This window comes from Eurosta solidaginis, chromosome 4, assembly GCF_040869045.1.
Source record: "Eurosta solidaginis isolate ZX-2024a chromosome 4, ASM4086904v1, whole genome shotgun sequence".
NCBI lineage: Eukaryota > Metazoa > Arthropoda > Insecta > Diptera > Tephritidae > Eurosta > Eurosta solidaginis.
Genome location: NC_090322.1, coordinates 176922759 through 176950285, shown reverse-complemented (window position 1 = coordinate 176950285; position 27527 = coordinate 176922759). Strand labels below are relative to the sequence as shown.

Below are 27527 nucleotides of genomic sequence, written 5' to 3'. Positions count from 1 at the left end.
AGACACCCTAATAAACATTTATACATATTTTTTCCGACACACCCTAATATAAAGTCACTTGTTTTGTACTAATGTAGTTTTGCATTGTATTTTGTTGTTAAAATAACAACATTAGCAACAGCATCAGCAACAATAAATAACAACAACAAGTGCAGTACAACAACAGTGACGGTTTTTGCTGTTTTTAATTACTTTTTTCAACAGATTTTCTTTTGTGAACCATCTGTTGGCTCAGAGTCGGCACAATGCAGTAAGGGAAATGTTGCACAGTGGTACACCGATAATTTTTTCATTGGCACATTGAGATTGCATTAAAAAGGTGCAAAAAACTTTATTTTAAGCTCGTGCCGTCTCATTCGCTGCTTTCACAGTCTCAAAGTATTTCCTATTATCATCGTTCAATGCAAAACAAAGCTTCCTTTGCCTTTTTATCTTGGCCAAAAAATGCAGTTATTGCAAGCTCACTGCTGATCCCCTCACCTTTGGATTGGACAGATCGGAATTAAATTTCAGTCTGGAAGTTTTCGCCTCCGTGTATGAGCAACTCTGCGAGGGATGTTATTTCTGGCCGATATATTTCAAATCTTACTTCGTCATAGAAGAATTCGGTAACACGTATTCCCTCGTCATCGATTGGGGTAGATATTCAGTTTGAAAGTTTTGGGAAATGTGTTGATTTAATATGACCACATTGAACCTTCGACGCCATCCCTCCACCCACCGCCTAGCTCCATGAGGAACTTGGGTTCGAGATAGCCTCGTCTACTAGAGAAACAGGATTCGCCACGGATAGGAGAGGTTGACAATTTGGTTGGAGAGCCTATATATTCCGCTGTTAACCTCTTGAAAGGGTTGCGTAACACAACCATTTGAATCGTTTTGGCATTTCAGTCGGCTCTTACGCCAGGCATATCTGCCGTGCGTATATTCTAAGCCCCCTAACCCGTTTCATCATCTCTCTCGCTATGTAGCAGTAAGGATAAGTGTTCGCTCCATAACTTAAGCTCGCTCTGTAAGTAGCCTAGAAGATAATAAAATATATTTCCTATAGTAATCAGCCACGTTAACGAAACCTTCCTTCATTTACCGGATTTTCTGGTGTAACTTCGGGCATTGTTCCTATTAGCCAGCATCTGAAGCTGCTCGAATTCTTCAGCGCGGTCTCACGTATCCTTTCTCTAAGTATACGTCTCTCCCGCTGGAGTGTGATGCCCTCTTTAAGGTAGCGTGGAACTCCTCCGTTTTTTCGTGTTTGCAGCCTAGCTGGAAGCCTATTATGTTCGTAGTGACGGTATATAGTGAGTAAACGATGTGATGCTACGTATCGGTTAGTAAGTAGGATACGATTGGTGTAATTATCACCTGTATGTTGCTCAGCTGAAAGTTTCCTTTGGTCGCTACGTGGCATATGGGAATATTAACTGCTAAATAAACATTTTCTGGTCAATTACTCTCACAGACAACTGATTTAAGCGGCCCGCCCGCCGGCACATAAGAGCACATCTTAGCAACCACTAAGAAGACATCCGGCGAAAAGAGTTGGAAAAGTTCCCCATTATCAGAGTTCAATATCCGAACTCGCATTAGAGAAAAGCAGACTTCCCAGGAAGACGCGCGTCACTCTGGCATAACTTCTATCTGGAATACTATAACACTTATGGCTTTTTTCCTGGAAAAAATGTTACTCTCATGCTGCCCTCTTAAAATTTAACTTTTGAATTAAATCACCTGGCGCTATGCAAAATGGCTTTTTTTGTGATAATGAGACCCTATTTGTTATTCAGTTAAAAGTATGTTGTAAAAGGAAAACACAAACTCACGGTAGTGCTGAAAAGAAACAACAGGGCAGCACTATTTTCAGAAAAGAAAACGCCGTTTCTTATCTAGAATTAAATCCCGCAATATATGTTCTGCATTTAATGCAACCCCACATGATACCAATTTCCAATTGTAATGTGGAAACATCGCCTCTACCACCTATGTCCCTTGGTTTAAACCTGTTGAAACTGTAAGTTCCATTGTACTTCCCTTAATTGATATACATAGTGTGAGTGGGTTGTTGCACTATTGGATGGGGATACACACTACTACAAGAAGAAAAAGAATCAAAGGTCACCAAACAGTAATGCTCCGAGTAGATATTTGAACTTCGCAGAGTGCGCACATCTAGCTCAATCGTTTTATTCCCATCATTGGGCACACCGTCATAGATTTGACTTTGGATAAGGAAACTACGAATTAACTTGGTGTATCTTTTTGTAATGAAACTTCTTACTGCAGATGACCATATTTCCTTAGCAGCGAAGTCGAAGCAACCTCAACCTGTTGGGAGACGTTATATCGTGAAGACTGAATGTTCCGACTGCGGGCCAAAATACCCCTTTCTTGCCAAATCTCGCTTTAAAGTCACAAAGCAATATTTTCAATTCACAGCGGGGCAATCATCATATTGTGTCGAATATTAGCATTTCTAACATCAAGATGACGCTCCGGCCAAGAAAGTGTTTCTATCGGAACCTGCCTATGGAAGCAGAGGTAGAGGGTGGCCCCCGCTGCGCTGGAAGGGCCAGGTGGAAAACGATTTAATCTCCCTTGGTGTGACCAATTGACGCCGTTTAGCAGAGAGAAGAAGCGACTGGCGCGCCTTGCTGGAAGGCCATAACCGTTTAAACGGTTAAGCACCAATTAAGTAAGTAGTAACATCAGGCACACATGGACGTCCCAAATGTCGACCATTTTGAACATAAACGTCGATGGCACTACGCTACCGACTGTCCTACACCCCAAAATCTTGGGTGTGACGTTTGATCAGGATCTACATTTTGGTGAGCACGCAGCCGCAACTGTACCGAAATTCCAGAGCCGTAATAAAATCCTCAAATCCCTTGCTGGCAGTACTTGGGTAAAAGACAAAGAAACGCTCATTACCACATACAAAGCAATTGGCCAGCCGATTGCATGCTACGCGTCCTCTATATGGTCACCAAGCCTAAAAATTACCCACTGGAGTAAGCTACAGGTCTGCCAAATACTGCTCTCAGAACCGCCACGGGCTGTCTTCTTATGTCCCCAGAACACTATCTACATAATGAGGCGAGAATACTCCCCATCAGGGAGAGAAATGAGGTGCTAACCAAACAGTTCCTGTTGAATACCCAGAAACCTGGGCATCCCAACCGTCATCTGATTGATGAGCCAACACCGCCTAGGGGCTTAAGGAGTCATCTCCGTAAGCATTTTGAGGAAATACGGCACCTGAGAGCCACGCCGTATGAAGCAAAAAACCACAAGCAGGTCCTTGGTGAACTCCACAAACAGGCGTTGGACCTTTATGTCAGGAAATGCCCGGTGAATCCAGTACACAAAGAAAAGTACCTAAAACTTGTGGAAGAGGAACGCATACTCCCCAGGGAAACGTGTGTCACTCTTGCCCAACTTCGTTCTGGATACTGTAACAGGTTAAACTCTTACCTATCCAGAATCAACCCCGACATACAAAATGTATGCCCCGCTTGCAATGTGTCCCCACAAGACACCAACCATCTCTTTAATTGTAATGTGGGACCAACGCCTCTAACACCCCTTTCATTATGGTCCACCCCAGTTGAAACAGAAAGTTTCCTTGGACTTCCGTTAGAGGATATTGATGGCAATATGTGATCGGTCGCAGCTATTATGTGGGGCGAAGCATTGCTACAACAACAACAACAACATCAAGCCATTTACACACATGCATAGAAGGCAACGAAGATTATTTCACACACATAACCATCAGCTTGAATCGAAGAGATTATTTCACATACACATATGTGGTCAGCAGGAGCGAATAAGAAAGAGAAACAATCACACATCACTTTATAATCAGCTAAGAGCACACATACACACGCATATAGCTATAAGAAAAGCATAAACTACAGATATACGCGAATATAGCTAAATTGCCAAGTAAGAGATACAACTGTTCCAGAAGACATGTTCGTGAAAAGTCTACACCTTGGGAGAAATAGGTGAACGAGGCTAACTGAGAGTATAAAAGCAGCGCGGTGTAAGCGAGAATCAAACAGTTTGATTTTAACACGCTATGCGGGACGAACGAGAGTATTGTAATTATGAAGTACTACCAAGTACCAAAGAGTTGTAAATAAAAAACATTTTTCCATAATTAATATTGGATTTTAGCCGATAACCCCAGCAGCTAGTGCTAAATAAGCTTTAAATTTATAATTTTATTATAAGTTTAATTGATCAAATAAATAAATAATATTGGATTTATTTATTCGACAGTTCAGCGATTCGAACGTTCACATAAGGAGCATAATAATCATAAATTCTCAAAATTCGTTACAGTATGTTTTTCCTAGTAGGTCATAAGAGAGTCCTATCCACATCTGTCGCATCATCGATTGGTGCGTAAGTGCAAATATATGTTATGTTGAAAACCCTCGCTTAACTCTCGCTTCCTTTCTTATGACCATTGTTGTAGACGACGCTAGGCCTTCCACCTTGTAAAGTCATTCGCGTTTCCTGTATAGGGGTGAGATCATTCTTCGCCCTCACGAGAATCTCGACTTTTCGAGCATCGATATCTTCCATGAAGGAGTCCGTCATCCTAGGTATACTTTCTCAAATCATTGTACTAAAAACATTTGCCATTGTCGTCATCAGAAAAAGCAGATCTCATCGAATGATTTTTTTTTTTGGGGCTTACTCATTATTACTATCGTTATTATTGTTAAATTAGAATTATCTATTTTGAAACAAATGCCATCGGAGTACCACTTCAGCGCCTTAATTTGCTGTACTTAGAACCATTGTACCATGTGCTGATGGGCCCACGAATATTTGACTGTATGAGCACGAGTGGTGGGCGGTGATTTTTTCACCTCAGCAGTTTAGCTGACTGAATGTCTATTTGCTTGGTTGGTTTGTTGTTGGGTTGGTTGCATTCATTGCGCTACATTGCATAAATTCATTTTTTTCCATTACATTTTCTTGACATACTGACAGCCAACCCCTCACCCTTTGTAAACGCTTCTACAACTCCGAGCTCAGCAACAGCAACAGCTCGAGCATGAAGCCAGCAACGATTTTACATCTGTCATTGCTATTAAGGCCGTTGTTGTTAGTATCGTTGTTACATGTGATAATGTTGTTACTTTTGCTGCAACGGATGAAATGAGATTGCTGACGTTGATGATGACGAGGCTGTGCCACCTCGCCCGAGGATTTCTATGCTCGTAAATTTAATGCGGCTGGTTGGTTGCTTTTTAATAAAAATGACATTGTGACTATGCAATTAGTATTATGAAAATAATTTTTCTACCACCTACTTATTACCCTCTCCACTCATGTTGTATGTGTATGAGTGCTGCATCGCTAATCGCTAACTGCAACCTGTGCGGGATTGGCTGTGCATATATAGGGTGATGCAAAACAGAACAAGGTTATCTTTTAGATATTGGGTTCTTCCGCAGTATGTGCCTAATATATGCTTAAAATAATCGGCCTGGCCCTTTCCATACCTGGGATGGAGTGGTCGACCTTAAACTGAAAAGTTCTCAGCCAATCCCTGACCACAGGTTAGGCTAGTTGGAGTGGTAACTACTTCGTTAGGGTGAAACTTATTTCGACAATTTAAGTGTCTGTTGTGTTACTAAACAAAGTAACGGTGATATAAGCCTTATCTACTTGGATAATCATGGAAGAAATCAACTAGAACTAATACCGATATCGAGCCTGAATAAAACTTCCGGAGATCCAAACGACCCAGACCTAAATACTTTCGCGTATATTAAGGCATACTGAATATAATTTCGTTGACTGTGACCCTTGGAAATTCAAGAGATACGTCCCTCCCCGACAACTCTCGATTACGTCACAGTAGAACGCAAGGCTTTTATAGCAGCTTGGGTATTCGAGTACATGCTAAATTTTCCAAACGTAGTTGCAAATCCTTTTTATCTATTGCATCCTCAATCTCGGCACCATCCGCTTGGAAGACGCTGCAGTGCTGGGACCGTTTAAACATGTGCCTAGATTCTGACAGAAAACTCCCCACCAACCTTCCCCTTCCTTCAATTCTTAGGTAAGACAATTAGCAAAAATTCTAGACATTTTGTGGGTGTGGAGGGAATTGTAGATGTGTCTTACGACCACCGTGTACAAAACACCATATTCCACTCTGGCCAGAACTGTTCGAGTTTACTTTGTCATCTAAAATAACACCGCGTATTGAAGAGATGAGGCATTGTAGCGCCAGGCCTTTGCAGGATTCGCTTTGACGTCGCCCTAAAGTACCTCGACTAGAGTATGAAGATATTTGGCGATTGCTGTTCGAGCTTTGTCATCAGCGTAAACCATGACTTGGCAGCCATTTATTTCAGTTTCAGTAGTAGGGCTTTATCCTCACCGTGGAGAGAATAATACACATACTTTCGGGGTGCCGTGGATGCATACCTCGTTATGAAGGAGTTTGCCAGATTGAATTAGATAGTTTTTTACAATAAAAGGTGCTTCTGGAATTTCATAAGTGGATGATATAGCGCTATAAGTAGTAGGATCTCTGGTAGACGCTGTTAAAAGCTTGCTCTTTGTCTAGACCGATAGTTAGAGTGGAGTTCAAACGGCCATCAAGCTCTTCCACAGAGCGCTTAGTGGATTTGAATTACTTTTCGATAAAAGCTATCTTTGTGTTAGGACAGAAGTATAACCCCGGCAACTGTTTTTGTCTTAGTCCCTGCGGCCACCTGCGAAGTGAACGTGGCTGTCAGTAGGGACTTCGAGACGTAGCTCGGCCTCGTATCAACTAACCAAGTGAGTTCAAATAAAATTCATCCACTCACTTTTGACCCTGAATAAGTCCACGAAGTTCTTCAATACACGGTAGCTGGTAAAACCAGAGCAAGTCATTGTTAAGGGTATCACAAAGAATCCTTCTCATCATTTTTCTGGCTACTTCTTTTGACCGAACCTATAATTATCTCTTACTTTCTTACTTAATTGGCGCTTAACCGTCTAAACTGTTATTCTAAACGGAATAATCTGCAAATTATAAGAAATGCCGACAAACCGGAGTCCACACCGCCCAAGGTACAGACGATGATGATTGGGTCTTATTGAATAAAAAATTTTCATAGAAAATACAAATTTTATGTTTTTTATTTTAAATTTTTATTCAGTTACTCAAGAATAAAAAAGTGCCTCGAGATCCCCTGAAGCTTTGAAGCTTCTTGGAGTAATATCGAGATGGAATTAGGGACTATTTCGGGGTCTCTTCAGAGTTATTTCGGGATGATTTGACGAACGGTTCGGGGTCAGTTCGGAAATGGTTTGGTGACTCTTTCGGAGTCCTCCCGTCATGATTTCCAGATGATGATTTTGGAGTCTTCCTGGGATAATTCTAATATTTCGGGGTCTTCCCGGGGTAATTTTTTGATCACTTCGGATTCTCTTGAGATTATTCGGCCGCAATTTCGAGATGATTTTAGGTACTATTTCGGTCTTATATGTATTTGGGGATCACTTCATGGTTTTTTGGGCACCATTACGGAATGATTTTGACCACTTTCGCGGTACTCCCGGGGCGTTTGCGGATGAATTCGGGGAGCATTTGGGATCCTTCTTCGGTCATTTGGCGATCGGTTCGGGCTCTATCGGGGGTGATTTTGGGAACTCTCTTGAAGTCATCCTGGTATCATTTGGGGACCATTTCTGCAAGATTGTGTGAACTCTTTCGGGGTCATACCGTCATTTCCGGCTAATTTTCCTTTATCAGAGTCTTTTCGAATTCGAGGATAATTCGGGATTCTCCAGGGATCTTTTCGGAATAGATTTAGGGACTACTTCAGGGTCATTTCATGATAACTCGGTGCCATTTAGGGGTAATTTTTGGGAGAATTCGGCGGCCTTTCGGAGATATTCTCCGGTCGTTTGTGGATCACATCGAGGTCATTACGAGGTGATTTTGGTGAATCTGTCGGAGCTCCCCCAGTGTCTTTTCAGGGAAGGCTTAATTCCCATTGTAGGATGAATATAGGAACCCTTTCGTGGTCTTCTGCGTGTCATTTGGGTGCAACTTAAGAGTAATTTCGAAATGATTTTCTGGACTGTTTCGGCGTCCTCCCTGGATCTTGTGGTGATCAATTGTGTGACTTTCGGGATTCTCGGGGTCATTTGTGGATCTCTTCGGGGTCAGACGATATCCACACAGTAGAATATCTCGATAAAGTTACCACAACTTTTAACCCCATACATACACATACCGAAAGGAGAAAATTTAAGAACAATTTGTTTTAATTTTTTTCGGATTTTATCTTCAAGGGGTTATGTATATTTCAATTGCTGTCAGTTAGTCCGGCGAAGATGCCACTCGCGTGAATTGTTGCACGGCATAAATCGTTTAAAAGGTTAAGCACCAATTATGTAAGTAAATAAGGTTATATATGATCCCAAGTAACTGAATTAGGTTTGTTCGGGATTATGATTTTGGAGAATCTGTATTTCTGTATTATGTAAATTAAAATTATATTATACCCCCGTATGGGGATATATATATACATATTGTAAAAAATTTAGGGAAATTCCTCTTATTTGAAACCTTCTACTAACGTTCGTATCGCTAAATTGTTGAACAAATAACTCCAATATACAATAGGGCAAAATGGTCTTTATTAGACTCTTTGAAAATACTCCACAATAACACTTATACTTCGCAACTGATAGCGTGCTTAAATCAAACTGACTTTGCTTACTCAGCTTTTGCTCCTTCACTTCTAGGCGTTTCTTCTTCTGGAATTTACTTCTTCCTTACCAGCTATAAACTACAGATGCACGTTTATAGCTTCTCGCATAGAAATATGCGCGATGTTTCCATACTTTTGTGAGTATCTCAGATATATGCATGTGTATGTGTGAGAACTATTTTGCTGATGATTGCATACTTTTGTGAGTATCTCTCCGCTGCTGTATGTACATATGCGTAGACAGGCCAGGCGTGACAGGGGGGAGGGGGGGATTGGGGGATTACCCCCGGGACCGGGGTTTCTCAGGGGGCCCGCGATTTAGAGGTACTAAGATATTTTTTTTAATTCAGGAGAGTCTTTAGTTGTTCCATGTGCAAATTTTAAGCCGAATTAAATGCAACGAATTAGGAGACAATAAAAACATCAAACAAAAATGTATGTTTACATGAATCCGAAATCGTAAAATTTTCGTGGTGACACTGATGAAGGTTCATCTTCAAAAAGTCTTCCAACAATACCACCAACTCTGTATCAAAGTTCAGATTATTTATGCGACTTCGATATCGGTACCGTGAATAATGAGTTTTTGCGATCTGAAGAAGTCAACGAAATAATTCGTCGAGGTCATCAAAAGTGTCCTGTTATTTGTCCACGTAATTGTCATGACGGGGCATTTCCCACCTCGTTGTTAAACAGAATCTTGCCAAATGGAGAGAAAGTGGAGTGTGACTGGTTAGTGTGGAGTGCCAGTAGCAATGCTTTTTATTGCCTACCATGCCGTCTATATAGAATTATTATATAGAATTTTGGACAATATTTTATTTTTGGGTGAAAGAGGCCTAGCTTTCAAAGATGAAAGTATATATCTTGGTGAACGAAACGATGGAAATTTTTTGGGCATCTAAGATCTCATAAGCCAATATGATCCGATACTTAGAGATCATTTGGAGAGAGTTAGGATTTCCAACAGCAGCACAAACGTTTACAAGTTCACTATCTTTCCCCAGACATTCAGAACGAATTTATAGAAATTTGTGCAAAGCACGTGAGAGAAAATATATTAGATCAAGGCAAGAAAGCCAAGTATTTTGCTATTATCGTCGATGCTGTGCCTGATGCTAGTCACGTTGACTACGTTCATTTTGCGCTAACTCCATTTCAATTCGAAAGCACCAACATTTACAATTCTAGAACGGTTTTTGCTTTTGTGAATTGTAACCAAAAAACTGGTCACAAAATCGCTGATCTAATTTGCCAGACCTGATTGAAGATTGTCGTGCACAAGGGTACGATAACGGCGCCAATATGAAAGGAACTAACAACGGAGCACTACGTCACATTCTCGACAAAAACTCGAATGCTGATACTCGCCTTGTGCAACCCACAGTCTCAATTTATGGGGTGCTGATGCTGGAGAATGTTGTACGGCTGCAATTACTTTTTTCGGAGTTGTACAAAAATTTTTTACTATTTTCAGCAGCACTCCACAACGATGGGACATCTTCAATAAAAACGTACCGAGCTCTCTTCATAGTCTTTCAGACAAAAGCCAAATTTGACTGCACAAGCATAAGGAGATGCTGTCCTCAATTTGGTTCAAAATACTGACTACCATTAATGAAAGCAAAGTGGTCCTCCAAGCTAGAGACGCCACCATAGATGTTGAGGTCCGACATCTAGATGCCTTATTAGCTTGTTGATCAGGAGCCAATGGGAAACAATTTTAAACGAACGCAAAACAGTTGCTATTCAATTGAACATCTCGGCAAAGTTTCCGGACATCCGAAAGAGAAACCCCAATAGACGTTCTGAAGATAATTTAAATGAGATGATTACGGATGATTCAGAGTCTGATTTTAAAAACAATACATTCCTGGTGATCGTTGATTCGGTAATCACTGGCATTACTGAACGATTTGCAGCTATGATAAATTTGAGCGAGACGTTTTCCTTTTTCTGGCAATTTGAAGACATGAATGAAACTACGGTTCGTGCGAGCGCAGCAAAATTTGTCGAAAAAATACAAGTCGGACATTTCTCAAAGTTTAGAATGCGAAATAATTCACTTGAAACACATTTGCGAAGCAAATTTTGATAAAGGTCTGTCACCATTGGAATTGCTAAATGCCATCTACATATGTTCAAAGTCTGTATACATTTGTGTTGCTTTACGTATATTTTGCAGTATACCGTGTTCATCTCAAGAGTGAGTTTCAGGACTTGACACGCTTTGTGTTGAATCCGTTTTGGCAAGACAGTTAAATTTTGATATTAAAATTTATAATCATCATTAAATTTATCAGAAATGTATTAAAATGTTACCAAATAACTAGAAAAGATTAATTGAAACAATATGTGGCTGTTAAAAGAGAATTTTATTTCTACGTTACAATAAAATAGTATAAATAGTAAGTATTCTGTGATAATTTTATTGTCAGCTCTTAGTCTAAAAAGCATTTTGTTGATGTGGCAAACAATTTTTTTTTTCATGTAATCCATCAATAATGATTCATGAAGTAGACGTCATTAATTCAAGTTAATCAAATATATTAGTGGATTTTTTATAGGGGGCCGTAAATTGTTTAGTACCGGGCCCGGATTTTCTCTCTACGGTCCTGTGTAGACATAATTATTGATTTGTTTATGTAGATACAAGTGACTGCTTAGTATCGGCTTAGAGATGATAGTATGCCTTAGTGTTGCTAATATTCGTCACCAGGGACGGAAAATAATTATTTTTTTTTTCGGAGTCGAATTATGCATCCTTTTTATTTTTCGAACTTTTTTTTAAATTTGGATAAGCCGTTTCTTTGTTATCAAGCGGGACTTTTATTTCGGCTTTAAAAATAAAAGTCTTGATTTAACTTTTATTTCGGGACTTTTATTTTTAAAAGTCAGAGTTTAACTAGCTCTATCGGACTCAAAAAATAAAAATCCGAAAATAATTTTTATCTTGATCCAAATATATTTAAAGTCCAAAATTAATAGTTTTGCAAGGACTTATATTAGAAAATGCATAACAGTTTCAGCCCCTGTTCGTCACAATATGTATCTGTAAATGTTCAGATGAAGCGATGAGCAGGCAGAAGAATGATTTGTTCTTCCTCAAACATTTTGGATCACTTTGTACACAAATGATTTATGCTCAACATTTCTAGGTGTTGCAGAGTGGTTTTTGAGGCGAATACCTAATATTTTCTGAGCTTGATGCGCACGCTCCAGTATTGGCTGCAGATGCTGAAAGGCAGTAGGCGTACATTGCTTTCATTTCTTTTTTTTTTCATCCTTTTTTGTATGTTTGTGCAAAAAATTTAATTAAGTTAATGATATTTCTGCATTAATGAAAAAATGCTGCATTTTACACCTGCTGTGCACACACATACATAGAGACATATTCATAATACAATCCGCGCCCGCGTAGCAACTTCTAGCCATTATAAATGTTTGCATTTATGCGTTTTTTTTTGTGTCTTTTCATACAAAATTTTAATCAGCATAATTAAAACGAAATTAGCAAAAAAAAAAAAAAAAACACACAGTGACGGCTGTAACTCAAATATAAAACAACTACAACAACAACAAAATTACTTAATTCACCACGGGATATGGCTGTATTGTGGCCCATTTGCGAGTAAGAAAAAACTAAACACCCAACTCTTACCCCATACAACTAACTCATTGCATGTCCTTTGAATATAAAATCTGTTAATTCATATTTTTTAATAAATATTTCGGATGAAACAACAAAGAAGTTTCGGTTCCTTTGAACTTACTTTTGGTGAGCTAACTTACTAGGTCTTTGTTTTATTATCTTCCCAAATGGAAGTGGGTTTCTTATTCTTCAGTGGCTCTGCTGCATTTCTCGATAATTTTTTTTTTAATTTTATGTTTATTTATTTTAATTTATATTAATCATTCGACCGTTCTTCTACCCCTTGTGCTCTTGTATATGTATGTTTGTAGTTACCTCATCCTTTGACTATTGCTGTTACTAGCTCCCCGCCCCACCAGTTGCAGTGTCTTGTATTTATGCCTTTTGTTAAGGCGATTTTCATTAAAAATTCTAATTTAGCTCTGCGCGTCTGTCACTTTACCAACACCAACACCGGCAGCACCAAAAGCAACATTCATCCAAATTTAAACTTACAATAAGATCCCAGCAGTAGTGACGATATCACACGAATCAAAATTCGTCAAATTTGACTATAAATCCATCCCGTACTCGCTTCTCTGACAATTGAGGTGAAAAAAACGTCATCTGTCAGAAGTTATCGGTTTAAGTGAAAAGTTTTTTTGCTAGTCAATATTGGCAAAAAATTCAAAAGATTACATTGTAGAGCTGACAAATATTAATGTAGCTGTGATTTTGCCACAACGGCTGCAATATAACAACTTCGAAGAAATCGAAGTAGCTGCTTTACTTTGACGGCATATTCGACTCGTTCGAGATCACGCTCAAAGACCCAATCACGATCCTCGTAACAGAAACAAGCGCTCGCAGCTTAAGTGCAACAATCAGTGATTTGTGATGAATAATTGATTTTTGATGCCAATACTGCCAAACATCGTGGTAAGCTGCGGGCGAGGCCATTTTCCGCCTATTTAGAAGTTCACTACGACACTTAGCCGCGCGTATTTGTTGTGCTATGTGATTCGATCTCCCAATGCGATTTTTGGGAAGGCACTTCTGCGTAGTTTCAGATTTTACCTCTTTGGGTTTTGATGCCCTTAAGGTAGTCACTTTGTCAACAAAAATCACTATATTGGTTGCTGAAGGCTTTTTATAGTTACGTGATTTAGGTTTTAGTCGCCTCTTTCGGCAAGCATGACTTACCAGAAGTATATTCTAAGCCACCTAACACACCGTGTTAATGTATGGCTCGGATTCAGGAGAAGATGGATGCCTTTTAGAATATTAGGGAGAAGAGCTCTTTGTTTGAAGTTTTATGGCCCTGTTCGTGACCTTTGTGTTTCAAGAGACGTTTAATGATGGGCTCTATGTGCCTTTCGCAGAGATGAACTAGGTGCAGCGAATAAGGGAAAATAGGAGACCTCTACTGAGTCTGGAGGGGCTATTGGAGAAAACTTCAACACCCTTGGTGTTCTCAATCGGCAATAGTTATCGCGAAGAATACACTGCATGAGTCACGAAGTCGAAATGCCCAACTGCGGTATAGTATAAACTCCTCCTCTGAAGCATACACTATATTTTTTTTGTCTGAAGGTCAAAAACCGGCATCATTATATCCGTACTGAATTTAACAATTTCTATAGTTGACTGTTTCTAAATGCTCCATAGCCCTAGTCTAATAGTTGCTTTTTATGCTAAGCCTTGAAAGAACACAACAATGGTCCATTTAGCCCTTCTTCATGTATGCTCTTTCAAAATTTTTAATTAGTATCAGAAATAATCCCCATCTCTTTCCGAAAACTCTTTTCATATTTTCTACCAGAGCCCTCTTATATCTCCCCTCAAAATCGCTTTTCCTTCTTAGTTCGACTCTAAAGAATTCGACCAGTTATTTCACTCCACCTCCTTCCCATGGCGAGCACCATTTTGGTAGTATTCCTTTTTAGCCGGTTCTCGTGCCTAGCGCAAAATATTGTAAAATATATATATATATATATATATATATATATATATATATATAACCTCAGCAACAAGACCTCTCATTGAGTGCCTCTGGCAGTTACTTTACGCGCTGAACCACCGCGCTCAATATTGTATTGGCAACCCTACTCTTAAGCATAGAATAAATCCATGCAACTATAGAGTCCTTGACTGCATGTTGCACAAGTGCCAGCAAGGTTACCTTGTGTTCAGAGATTTCCCTTTCTTTGCACCGGAAGTTGATGTCGCGGCATGTTTGTATGTTCAATGTTTTTAGGATCAGCTATCAAGGATATATGGATCTTTAGTATTTGACTTCTGAAAAATTCTGTCAGGTACTAATCCATGTTGTAGGCCTCCAGTACGTTCGATTACAAAAAAATAAAACCGTATCTTTGCTTCAAATTTTCAAAATGACGGCTTATAGTAAACAAGTACATACGACTAATGTAACTGGAATCAATCAAGGCTTCCACGGTTTCCTGGTTGGAAAGGTATCCAAAGGTTATATCCCTATCATTGCACCACGCAAGCTTTTCTCTCGAAGCATCGGGTATTTTAAAGGGCCTTAGCGCGAAACCAAACTGTTCATCAAAATATATTTTTAAGTATTAGCAACTTAGAAAGACTATCGACACCTGTCATTCATCAGTGTTGAGCTCCCGCTTCTGCTTCGCGATTATCTCCAGTATAAGTCGCATTGCCACTACTAGCGGTGGCAGCCACATTAAAACAATCGCAACAAACTGTAGCGTGGAGTGAGCGGAATTTATATATGTATAATTTTATTTCAAAATTTGGATTATTATCGCCGATTATGTTTCTCCTTAACTAAAATACTGCTGGGATAAAAATACATTCATACATAAAACATTGAATGAAGAAATTTCATTGTTTAAATGCCGTCAACATTTCATTTCGTCTGTGCCTTTGATTTCCTTTGTCACTCAGCCTCAAAGTATGCCTCAACCCCTCTGTCACACAATTCCGGCGTCTTTTATTTTTTTTTATTTTATACATTTTACTCCTTTTTTATGTCATTCATATTTTGTTATTCACTCAGCTTAGTGTTTCCGCATTCGTAATTTTGTTTTGTTTTTTTTTTATTTTTTCGCTTATTTCATACTTTCCGGGTGTTGCTGCTGTATACACATACATGAGTTGTTGTCTATTTGTAGGCGCCATTTCATGCGAAATTAGTTCATCAACGTTTTTAAAAAGAGATTGTCACATATGAGTTATGTTGTTGTGCTGCCAATTAACGACTGTTAATTTCCTCACATTCATGCTGTGACGAGTATACTCGTATGTACGAACAAAATGCCTTGAAGGAATTATGAGTTGTATGTAGAACGCTCTTGGGAATTTGCTGGTCTTTTATTAAAATTGAACAAATTGAAATCCCGATAGGGTTGGTTTTTTCAAAATTTTCTTTATTAAAATTTACATATATAAGTACAAAGATTAAAAAAAGGCATGGGTACAGGTGTACGTCCAGAATACTAATGTTTTTAAGTTGTCTAGAGGTCGGCCAGGGGTAAGAGTTAAAGCACAACAGTAACATCTTTACCAGAAACAAAAAATTGCGGCCCTTTTGCGAAGAACTTCGCCGGCTTCTTACGAGTAACAACCTTTACCGACAAGTTATTGTTTTATTATCGGCTTGTTATCTATTGCGAGCTGACGGTTTGTTATCGCTGAGACATCAGTTCTTAATTGGTTTCTTATTGCCTTGTTATCGATAGCTAACAGATGGTTCATCGACTTTATATTGAAGGTTTAGCGGTATCTGGTTCATAACAAACCGATGAGTCGTCGATAAAAAATCTATACAAATTTACAAATTGGTAATACCGATAAGAAGTCGATAATTTTTCGTTATCAAAACGATAACTTATTCGTAACAAATCGATAACTTTTCAATAACACGTCAACAATGGAATTGGTAAACCCCGATAAGAAATCGATAACTGTTTAATAGTAAATCGATAACTTTTCAATAAAAAATGTATAAGTTTTAGATAAAAAATCAACAAAAGTATATACAAAAAAATTTAAATAAAACAAGTTAACAAACGGAGACAGAAAAAGTGCACATTAATCTGTCTTGCTAAGGTAGAAGTCGAAGCTGATAAAAATGCTCCAGTGCCTAGTGTCCATAAGTCTATAGTAGCATCGTGGCATTCCCGCTCTATCCTCTATATTAAAATACAGTACAGAAAAAGTAAAGAACCACAGAAATAAAGCTTTCCTGATAGTGCCAACAAGGCTTCGCCGATGAAGAGTATTCTTTAGAGGTGGATCTTGTACCTCCTCATAGATAGAACTAGCGTAGTTGTTTTGGGGTTAACAGCTAGTCCTTATAATTCAGACCACCTAGAGACTGTAGCAAGGTATCCCAGAGTGAACGGGATTTCCAGACAGAGTTGACTGTCATTCGAATATACTTACAGTCGAATGTAAAGCCAACACTCACTCTTCTGACCCAAAGCCACATAGCTGTTTCCTGCTAAGGCGGAGCAGATAAATGAACAATTTTCGGACGTCTAGGCCACATTCGGAGTGCATTGCGACCTTTTCCAAGAGGCAACTTTGCTATTTCATTTGCCTTTGCGAGTCGTCCCAAACATGCTATTAACAAAAATTCGCGCCTGACCTAGCCAAGGAGACTTTGATCGTTCCGTAAGGAGTCACGCCAACTGTTTCGCGATCACTGACGCCATTGTCAAGCACAAAGGGAGATCCAGTCTTCCACCACCCGTCTCTCCCAACACAATGGCGTTCTCTCTTTTCCTTTTATTCCAAATACGGGCATAGATAAAAACCCTTTCTTGGGTGGAGTATCTTCGTTCATTCGCACAACCTATTCAAGCCAGCGTAGCCTTTGGGCCTTTATTCGTTGCACGATGTTTATAAACGCACGTGTAGCTCATCATTAACGTTTAAAAAAAAATTCTCCCCATTTCCTCTTACAATAAAATTTGATAAGTGAAATATCATTGATTAAAAACTATTTTTTGATAAGTTATATCTTATTATTCGCCCACGACCCTTTTAAAAATCTTTTATTTAAAAGTGGGCGTGGTCCTTCACCGATTTCGTTAAATTTTCTTCAAAGCATTCCTTATAGTAAAGGCAACCTCTCTGCGGAATTTTGTTACGATGGGTTTAACGGCTTTTGGTTTATGAGTAATAATATTTGGAAAATTTAAATTATCACAAGTGGGCGGTGCCACGCCCATTTAATTTTTTTTTTTTTTTTTAATTTTTATCAAGAGTCTCAATATCAGTCCACACGTCAAATTTCAACATTCTAGGTGTATTATTTACTAAATAATCAGGTTTTTTGTGTTTTTTTTGTGTTTTATATATAAAAAGTGGACGTGGTTATCATCCGATTTCGATCTTTTTCAATACCAATCTATTTTGGGTGCATATAAGCTCGTGTACCAAATTTGGTGAAGATATCTCAATATTTACTCAAGTTATTGTGTTAACAGACAGACGGACAGACGGACGGACGGACATGGCTTAATCAAATTTTTTTTCGACACTGATGATTTTGATATATGGAAGTCTATATCTATCTCGATTTCTTTACAACTGTACAACCAACCGTTATCCAATCAAAGTTATAATACCCTGTGTACAAGTACAGCTGGGTATAATAAATGTGGAACTGTCAAAAGATTTATAAAAATGATAATAAGTTAAGGAACTAATGAGTACTGGCGGCCACCACCTCAAATATTTCCCTAATCCGAATACACATTTCATCAGAGCTATTGCCATATAAAAAATGTATTTCGATCGTATAACGCGATATGGGCCCTGTGTACTTTTTTAGAACCAGGTACTTTGCGGACCCGGGTACTTTTTCGGATCCGGTTACTTATTCAGAACCGAGTACTTTTTTAGTGCAAGATACTATTCACAACTTGGTAGTTTTCGGATCCTTGTACTTCTTAGAACCTGGAGCCTTTTTATAGTGGTGGAAACGGTAATAGGCTGCTGGCTCATAGTGCAAAGAAGAGTTAAAGATTCACAAACAAGCCAACAGGCGAAGCTCATATAAGCCATAAAGTTAGAAGTCATACGGCATGTATTGGGAAAGAAGTTTGGCCTAAACGAAAAATTTTAAATTTATTTTAGTGATTAACAAAAAAATGCCGCGTACCGTTGCTCTGCAAAAAATGGCAATGGCGAACGTGCGTTATCACAGAAATCTCATTTCCGTTGTTATAGCAGAGTACAATAATGTAAAGAAAAGCACACTAATTTGTAGCCATTGCACTAAAACAAAAAATCACTAAGCAACAAATTATTGCGACACCTAACTTGAATTCTAAATGCAAATAATGCCTACGCTCAAATACTCCACACATACACACATACACAACTTGCTTAGAACAACCAAGCTAGAGACATCAGCTGCCAGTCAAATGGTAAGCTAAGCAGCCACCCGTCAAATCAACAACCCACCTGTGTAGCATTCCCAACACCCCTCATACACACACACAGAGCAGCCCAACAAGGCAACATCCACTCACACCACATTGCCCAGCAAACATAGCGCAACGCCCCAAAACACTGGCAAGTCGACTAATGAGTTTCTGACTGCATTGTTTTGCACAAAATACAATTGTTGTTGATGTTGTTGTGCAGCACATCAAATTACAAAATTAAAAATGGAGAACAACATTACCAGCTCCAAAGTCACGAAATAGCAGCAACAACAAAACAAAATAAAAATTCATAATTTTAATGAAAGGCGCGCGCCTTTACGAGTTTTCAAAACAAAATTAAAAAGATGTTTATTTTTTTTATTTTTACAAAAACAATATTATACTCGCCCCCTTCCGACATCACATCAAGCATATTCGTCCTTGATGTCGCGCGTTTGGGCATCACGTTGCTCGTTTATGATTGGCTTCAATTGTGAAATGTTGCTTTTAAATTCACCACTGCCGCTCCGCCTATTGCGGCGCACAACAACACAATGCTAAAAAAAGATACAGCAAATACAATTACACACACACATATTTACATTCATAAAGCATTAAGCTTCAACCAGCAGCTGCCACCATTGCAGTTGTTGAAATAATAAATAAATATAATTTTAGCGCAAGCGCTGGGCCTCCCCACCCCACTCCACCCAGCATGACGAGACGATTCATTCGGCGAAAGAAATTATAAGCAAGCCACATCAAAAATATGAAACAAGCAATAATACAACAAATACATCTACAGTCAACACCAATACATATATGTACATGCTCAACAAGCAAAAACAACAATAAAACAAAACGTGCAAATGAGAAAATTGCATCCCTTCATTTGTTTAACTTAACACAAACACAAATACAAAATATAAATACATTTACACCTACAAGCATGCACGTGTAACGGCACAGTTGAGCGCACCTTCATTCACACACACTCACACCAATACAAATATAAAACGGATACTACTCGCATAACAATACATTCAGTTCTTGGAACGAAACACAATAGCAATAATAACATTACATACATACATACATAATATAGACACAAACATAGGTAAATATATATAACACACACAATGCTAAGGGTGCAACTGCATGCCAGTCAGCTCACCGGTCGTTAACTCACCTCAACCTACCTCGCATCACTACACCACCTTTGTACTTGCATTACTACCACAATATTGTTTATCTCATTTCGCTTATTGTAATTGCTTAAACCTGTAAACTACACCAACACCTGCCACCCAACCCGCACAGTGCAGCGAATGCGTAAAAGTTGAGTGACAAATAAAGGAGTTTATAAACAATTGTCAGGAGCTACATTTTTATAAAGAGATAAAAAAGCTGCTGATTTAAAAAAACTTCACAACAAAAATCAAAAACAAAAATTCAAATTCAATTTAAAATTTAAATTAAAACTTAAATTATACTCAAAATTAAAATAAAATAAAAATTTAATTAAAGATGAAACTAAAATTTAAATTAAAAATTAAAATAAAATTAAAAATAAAATTGAAATTAAATTTTATATTAATCTTATATATTATTATACTCAGTTGAGCAGAGCTCACAGAGTATATTAACTTTGATTGGATAGCGGTTGGTTGTACAGGTATAAAGGAATCGAGATAGATATAGACTTCCATATATCAAAATCATCAGGTTCGAAAAAAAATTTGATTGAGCCATGTCCGTCCGTCCGTCCGTCCGTTAACACGATAACTTGAGTGAATTTTGAGGTATCTTGATGATCTCAGATCGCTGTTTAAAATGAACGATATCGGGCTATAACCACGCCCACTTTTTCGATATCGAAAATTTCGAAAAACCGAAAAAGTGCGATAATTCATTACCAAAGACGGATAAAGCGATGAAACTTAGTAGGTGAGTTGAACTTATGACGCAGAGTAGAAAATTAGTAAAATTTTGGACAATGGGCGTGGCACCGCCCACTTTTAAAATAATGTAATTTAAAACTTTTGCAAGCTGTAATTTGGCAGACGTGAAGATATCATGATGAAATTTGGCAGGAACGTTACTCCTATTACTATATGTATGCTTAATAAAAGTCAAATTTTAACAAAAAATTTAATATCTTTACAGTATAAAAGTAAATTATGTCAACATTCAACTCCAGTAATGATATGGTGTAACAAAATAGAAAAATAATTTGTATAGGATACTTTTAATGCCATAAGTCGAACAAAAATTTACCAATCCTTGTGAAATTTGATAAGGGCTTAGATTCTAGGACGATAACTTATTTCTGTGAAAAAGGGCAAAATCGGTTGAAGCCACGCCGTGGTATTACTTATATAAATAAATTAGCGGTACCCAACAGATGATGTTCTGGGTCACCCTGGTCCACATTTTGGTTGATATCTGGAAAACGCCTTCACATATACAACTACTACCACTCCCTTTTAAAAACCTCCTTAATACCTTTAATTTGATACCCATATCGTACAAACACTTTCTAGAGTCACCCCTGGTCCACCTTTATAGCGATATCTCGAAAAGGCGTCCACCTATAGAACTAAGCCCCACGCCCTTTTAAAATACTCATTAACACCTTTCGTTTGATACCCATATTGTACAAACGCATTCTAGAGTCACCCCTGGTCCACCTTAATGGCGATATCTCGAAACTGCGTCCACCTATGGAACTAAGGATCACTCCCTTTTAAAATACTCATTAACACCTTTCATTTGATACCCATATCGTACAAACAAATTCTAGAGTCAACCCTGATCCACCTTTATGACGATATCCCTAAATGGCGTCCACCTATAGAACTATGGCCCACTCCCTCATAAAATACTCTTTAATACCTTTCATTTGATACACATGTCATACACACACATGGTTATTTTCCCTTATGTTGCCACCATAGCTCTCAACTGAGTATGTAATGTTCGGTTACACCCGAGCTTAACCTTCCTTACTTGTTTCTAATTGCTGTTGTTATGTACGGGTTGTAAAGATGGGGATTCGTGCTATTGGCTGGCGAGCTTTTGGCATTATTTGTCGTAGTGCTTATGTTTAGCTACATATATGTATTTTATTAAAGTAATTTGTTAAAAATAAACGATTGTGAGCACACAAAGAATTCTATTTGTACTATTGCACTATTTTGAATATTTGATTACAACTAACACTGCATTACCGCCAGTTGCTAATATTCGCCAGATGGCGTAAGCGCATGTAAGTTTATAGATGTTTGATTGATAGAACAGCTGATTTCTGTTGATATTTGATATGAATCTAATTGTGATTTTGGCGACCTCTTAGATAATTTAAAGCTGGCTTCAGATCAAATTGAGTAAAACACAATATGATTAAGTTTTACAACCAATATATTTCGGTTACTCTTCGGTAACCGTCTTCAGGACGTAACTAGTGACAAAATCAAAACAAAATAAAATAAAACATTAACAATTGTACATATTAAAAATTATAACATTGAACAAAATATATGTACTACATACGTTGCATTTATTTACACGTCTGCTCTGTCTGACGTGGAGATGTGTACTATCTTGTTGGAAAGTAAAAATTTCGTGTAGCTGTGTGCGCAGTTCGCTATGTCTTTGTTTCTTCAAAATTTGGTGTACTTTACAATGCATCATGAGTGCTGTTTTTTGTTTAATTACATTATGGCAATGTTTCAAATCCGACTTGTGTGGGGCAAGTCTACTTTTCAATTTTTGTTTGCTTGTTCCTACATAAACACTAGGGCAAGGTTCATTGTTTTTACCTGCTTTGCATGGAATTTCATAAACTACGTTACTTTTTCCCATTTCGGGTATTCTAGATTTTGTTTTGTTGAAACAGTTTTTCAAGGTATTTATAGGTTTATGTGCTATTTTAACATTTTCTTTATTGTAAGAATCTGACGTCGCGAGTCGTTCAGAGAGTTGAGGTACATAAATAACTGATTTGAAAATTACTGGGTTTTCGGATTTTTGCTTATGGCTTTGGTGTTTTGACTTATTTAATAAACTTTTAATGGTTTAATCGGGGAAATCATTATTCCTTAGCAATACAAATATTTCTTTTTCTATTTCCTTGTGTTACATCTCATCTGACGTTTGTAACATCCTTCGAATACAGCCCATTGCTGTATTTCGTGTCATCGCCTTTGGGTGGTTAGAAAAAAAGTTGACGATTCGTCCAGATGCCGTCGGTTTCTTGTACCACTTTAATTTGAGTACATTTCCATTCTTGTTTATCATTAAATCCAGATAAGGTAATTTTCCGTCTTGTTCTAGTTCTATGGTGAATTGTATACTTTTGTTGAAAGAGTTTAGCGCGTTTAAAGTGTTTTGTATCTCCTTTTCACTTACTATTGCAAACAAGTCATCGACATACTTTGTAAGCAATCTTGACGGAAAATTACCTTACCACTGTTCGCGAAATGGGTGAACGAGGTAAGCGAGAGTATAAAAGCAGCGTAACTGAGTAATAACTAATCAGTTTTGATTTAAACACGCTATTGGTTGTGAAGTATAATTGTGAATTACTACTCCCTAAGTAATCTAAATAAAGACCAGTTTGCAATACTGAATACTGGAGTGATTTATTCAACAGTTTAGCAATTCCAACGTTAGCAGAAGGTTTCAAATAAGCGGAATTCCGCAAAATTCGTTACAATATTAATATTAAAATGTTAGCAAAAAACAAGAATTTATATAAAATTAAAATGAAAACTAAAATTTTAGTTTTAATTCGAAAACCAAGACAACAAAAAAAGCCCAATCATTAACATAAACATAATAATAAAAAATAAACAAGAAATCGACATAAATATCAACATTAACATCAACCTCAACATAAATTTAACTTACACATAAACGTAAGTATTAACATAAACATAAAAATATAGATAAACATTAGCATGACCATAAGCATAAACATAAACTTACATATAGACATAAATAAACATAAACATAAACATAAATATATCGACGCTGTAATTTACAATTGTAAAACTAAAGACTCCAGCCTGCTCCATGCAAGTGCAAACGCCACCGACCACTATTTCTATGTTGTGGTTTATCCGCCCGCCTCGTCAGTCTTCTCTGTCAGTACGAAAGTGCAGATAACCTCTTTGTTTTTGTTAAAAATTATCTTTTGCTTCGAAAGGGGCTAATATACTTGGCAACTGTCACGCTGATTTCTTTGCGCGAGCATGCATTTGCGTAATGAACATCGCTGTTAATGGAGACTTTGGAATTCCGTTAACCACTTAACATTTTTGATAGGTGAACGTCAAGTCAGCTAAGCAAGCAGCTCCTGCCAGGTGCCGTGGTATTTCAAGCCAGTTGTTGACTGTAAATGCCCGGAGGAGCTATTAGGGTTTCCTGAAGCTGATCTATCGCAAGTAATTAGAGTGACTGCCCAATGGGGTCCATGCGTTGCGTTTTAATATCCTGGATACCTCGTGTTGTGTTACCAGCCGGTTGATTGTTGTTTCAATCCAACATCAATTATTTCTATCTTATCAAGCTCGTTCCACTGTAAACCGCCCCACCTGCTCAGTTTCTGTTTCTATTTGTTTTGCTGTTCGTTATTGTTATGTTTTTGCAGAAACGATATAATATAGAGACATTGTATAGACGAAAAATCGTGTGAGGCAAGCTTCACAAAATTCTAGTAGGTCACATTCACCACTTACCACAGCAGAATTTGTTAAACTACCACTGTCTGTATTTGTTATTTAATAATTATTTGTACACTTTTTATTCAGCTAATGTGTTCAGAATTTAAACTTTTACTCACTAAAACTCCAATCAGTGTATTTCTGTGCTTAAATTATGTTAAAAATTGTGTTAAAATTTTTGGTGTGGTGAAAGTGACCTACTAGAATTTTATTACGCTCCGCTGCTTTCCACCGAAGTTCGCGCATGCAATATCTTTATATTCAAAAATTTTTGGTTTTTGTTAGCTTGCGGCGCTGGTATTTCATTGGTTGCTTCATTTTTAAGTGCTTCAGAATTTCATTACTCGTATAACAGTCGGACTTCTGTAAATACTATACGTCGTTTGGTTTACTTGTGTTGTTCTTATATTTTTTACTTAAGTATATTACCCTTAATATAATTACTCTTTTAAAAACAAAATCGGAAAATTGTGTTGTCGATATAAAATTAGATCATATGAATTGTATGAACTCGTTATCAACTTTTTAATATTGAGTCCTCGCTCGGCCACTTTGGATAAGGAAAAAATCTATATGTAAGCTGTGATATCCACCCTGGGCTGCTACACAAAAAAAACGCTTTATTCGGGCCAGTTCTACATATTATTTCAATCAAGAGGTGCGGCCTCAACGGACGTATGTGTTGAAGAAAGGACCATGTCATTCAATTTTGTAATTACATATTTACCAATCCTTTACGCCGGTTTGCACGGTGGGTTTAGGACGATTTCCACTGAAAGCTAAAAAGAAGATTCAGATGGGAACTCTTTTTTTCGACATACCAAGACCTATGAATTATCGGGATGGACCCTAACAAGAAAGATGTGGGCGTATATTGATGTAAAAAAGGAAAGGTTGAAGAGCGCAAGGGCTGATCAACGTATATAACGCCATTCACATCTGACTTTTAATATCCTACCTTTCCTTGCACTTTTAACTCACGCTCAGTGGAGCTATAGATAAGCTTCGATTCAAGCGGTTGTGTTAACTTATGTTACCCTAAAAATATCAATGAAAACTGTTATAATATAACGGTGGCTGTTGATATGTTAGATATTTCTGTGGCAAGAAAGTCATAAGAACTAAGTAGTGAGCGCCGTGAGAGTAAGTTTTTCTTTAAAATTAGCTTATTCATTTGCATAATATTGACTGTTGTTTGCTGTTGAAATGGCCAATGAAAACAGTTCTTTTAACAGAAAAATCAGTTATATTGAATGAGAATCTGATATTTCTACAGAATGTTGTTAACTTGAGACCAAAAGTTTGTCTTCTGTTGGAATTACTAAACACATTTGTTTTCTTGACAAAAAACTCGGCTTAATTACGTGTAATGCGATCAATTTTATTCAGCAATAACCAAACTGATTGGTTGATTTTACTTTTTACTAGCTTCATTTCTTTCGGTGTGCTTAGTTAATTTGAGGTCCGCTTCAACTGTTCCCATTAGGGAAAAAAGATCCGCTAAACAGTTGCCCGTGTTGGTTATAATCTAAAAATAATTGGAGACAATCGAGAGCGAGGTCAAACACTCTTAGACAAACCTCAATCGAACCAAAGTATAGCTCATAGCCCAATTTACTGCTAAGCTGTCAGAGTAGATTTCTAATTCTCTAATCATAGTAGTGCTGGATAACATTCAGTCCACTGCATACTTATCGCTGCGGGTGCCTCTAAAAAAAATTTAAGGCGCGATAACCTCCGAAGAGATTTTAGGCCGAGCTTCTCTTCCAATTTGCGTCGTGCTCCTTTTAATTTTTCCTACAAATTGGCGGGACGGGACCTACTTGTTTTATGCCGACTCCGTACGGCATCTGCAAGACAGATGAGTTTTCACTGAGAGCTTTTCATGGGAGAAATACACTCGGAGTGCTTGCCAAACACTGCCGAGGGGCGACCCGGCTTGGAAAAATTTGCTGCTAATTGAAAAAAATGTGTTGCTAAAATTTTAATGTTGCCTTGCCCGGGGTGTAAACCCAGGATCTTCGGTGTGGTAGGCGGATCACGTTACCATCACACCACGGCGAGTGCCTCTAGTGAGAGAATTAAGCTGCTGAATCCCGCGAAAGGGTTATTTTCGGCACACAACAGTATTTAAATATTGTTCTCAAACTCAGAGAGCTCAAAGCTCATATCACAAAGCCTGAGCATAAGAAGTTCTCTCCGCAAGGACTAAGAAAATATCCGCCACACAACAATTTAGCCGTTTGAACGAAAACAGCATAAAAAGCCCTCAGATTCATTCACAAAAAGTTGGCAAAGTCCTATGCCGATAAATGAGCGGTGAACTCCTTTCTCAATGTTAAATACCCTTAATTAGCAGTTATGGAAAGCATACTTCCCAGGGAGACCCGCGTCACTGTGGCACAAATTCGATTTGGATACTGTAATAGGTCAAACTCTCACTTATCCAAAATCAAACCTCGAAATACGCATGTAATGTGTCTTCACAAGCCACAAACAATTTTTTCAACTGTAATGCAGATCCAACACCTCTCACATCTATGTCTCTTTAGTCTAAACTTGTTGAAACTACCTGTTGAAACTACATTGTACTTCCGTGAGGTGAGATTTATGATAATTTGGGAATGGTAGCGCCTATTGAATGAGGCGAAGCAGTGCTACAAGAAGAAGAAGGTGAGCATTTTGAAGGCGTAGCCGGAACACCACTTGGGTTGATGAATTGGCGAACAACGTGATCGAGAAGTAACAGAAACTGAAAATGTTCTTGTGTCTCTGGCTTTCACCAAAACGTGGTTTATTGTACTGAGTTACGACTTGTCCTATTAACTATGAAAGCAATACATTAATCCCCTTATAAATAAAATTATTACATATCTGTCATATTCTTCGCATGTGTGCTCTTGCGCAATAAAGCATTTAAGTGATGAATATTATTAATTAGATTTTGCTCTTTTAAAAAAACACAAACTGCGAGAGAAGCTTAGCTGTCTACGTCCAATCTCAG

The 27527-nt window shown here is 37.9% G+C and overlaps 1 protein-coding gene across 2 annotated transcripts in view; it reads left to right on the top strand.

Annotated features, from left to right (window-relative positions):
- Positions 1-27527, top strand: part of LOC137250708 (uncharacterized) — a 201602-nt gene that overhangs the window by 152867 nt on the left and 21208 nt on the right. The gene's annotated exons all lie outside the window — the stretch shown is intronic.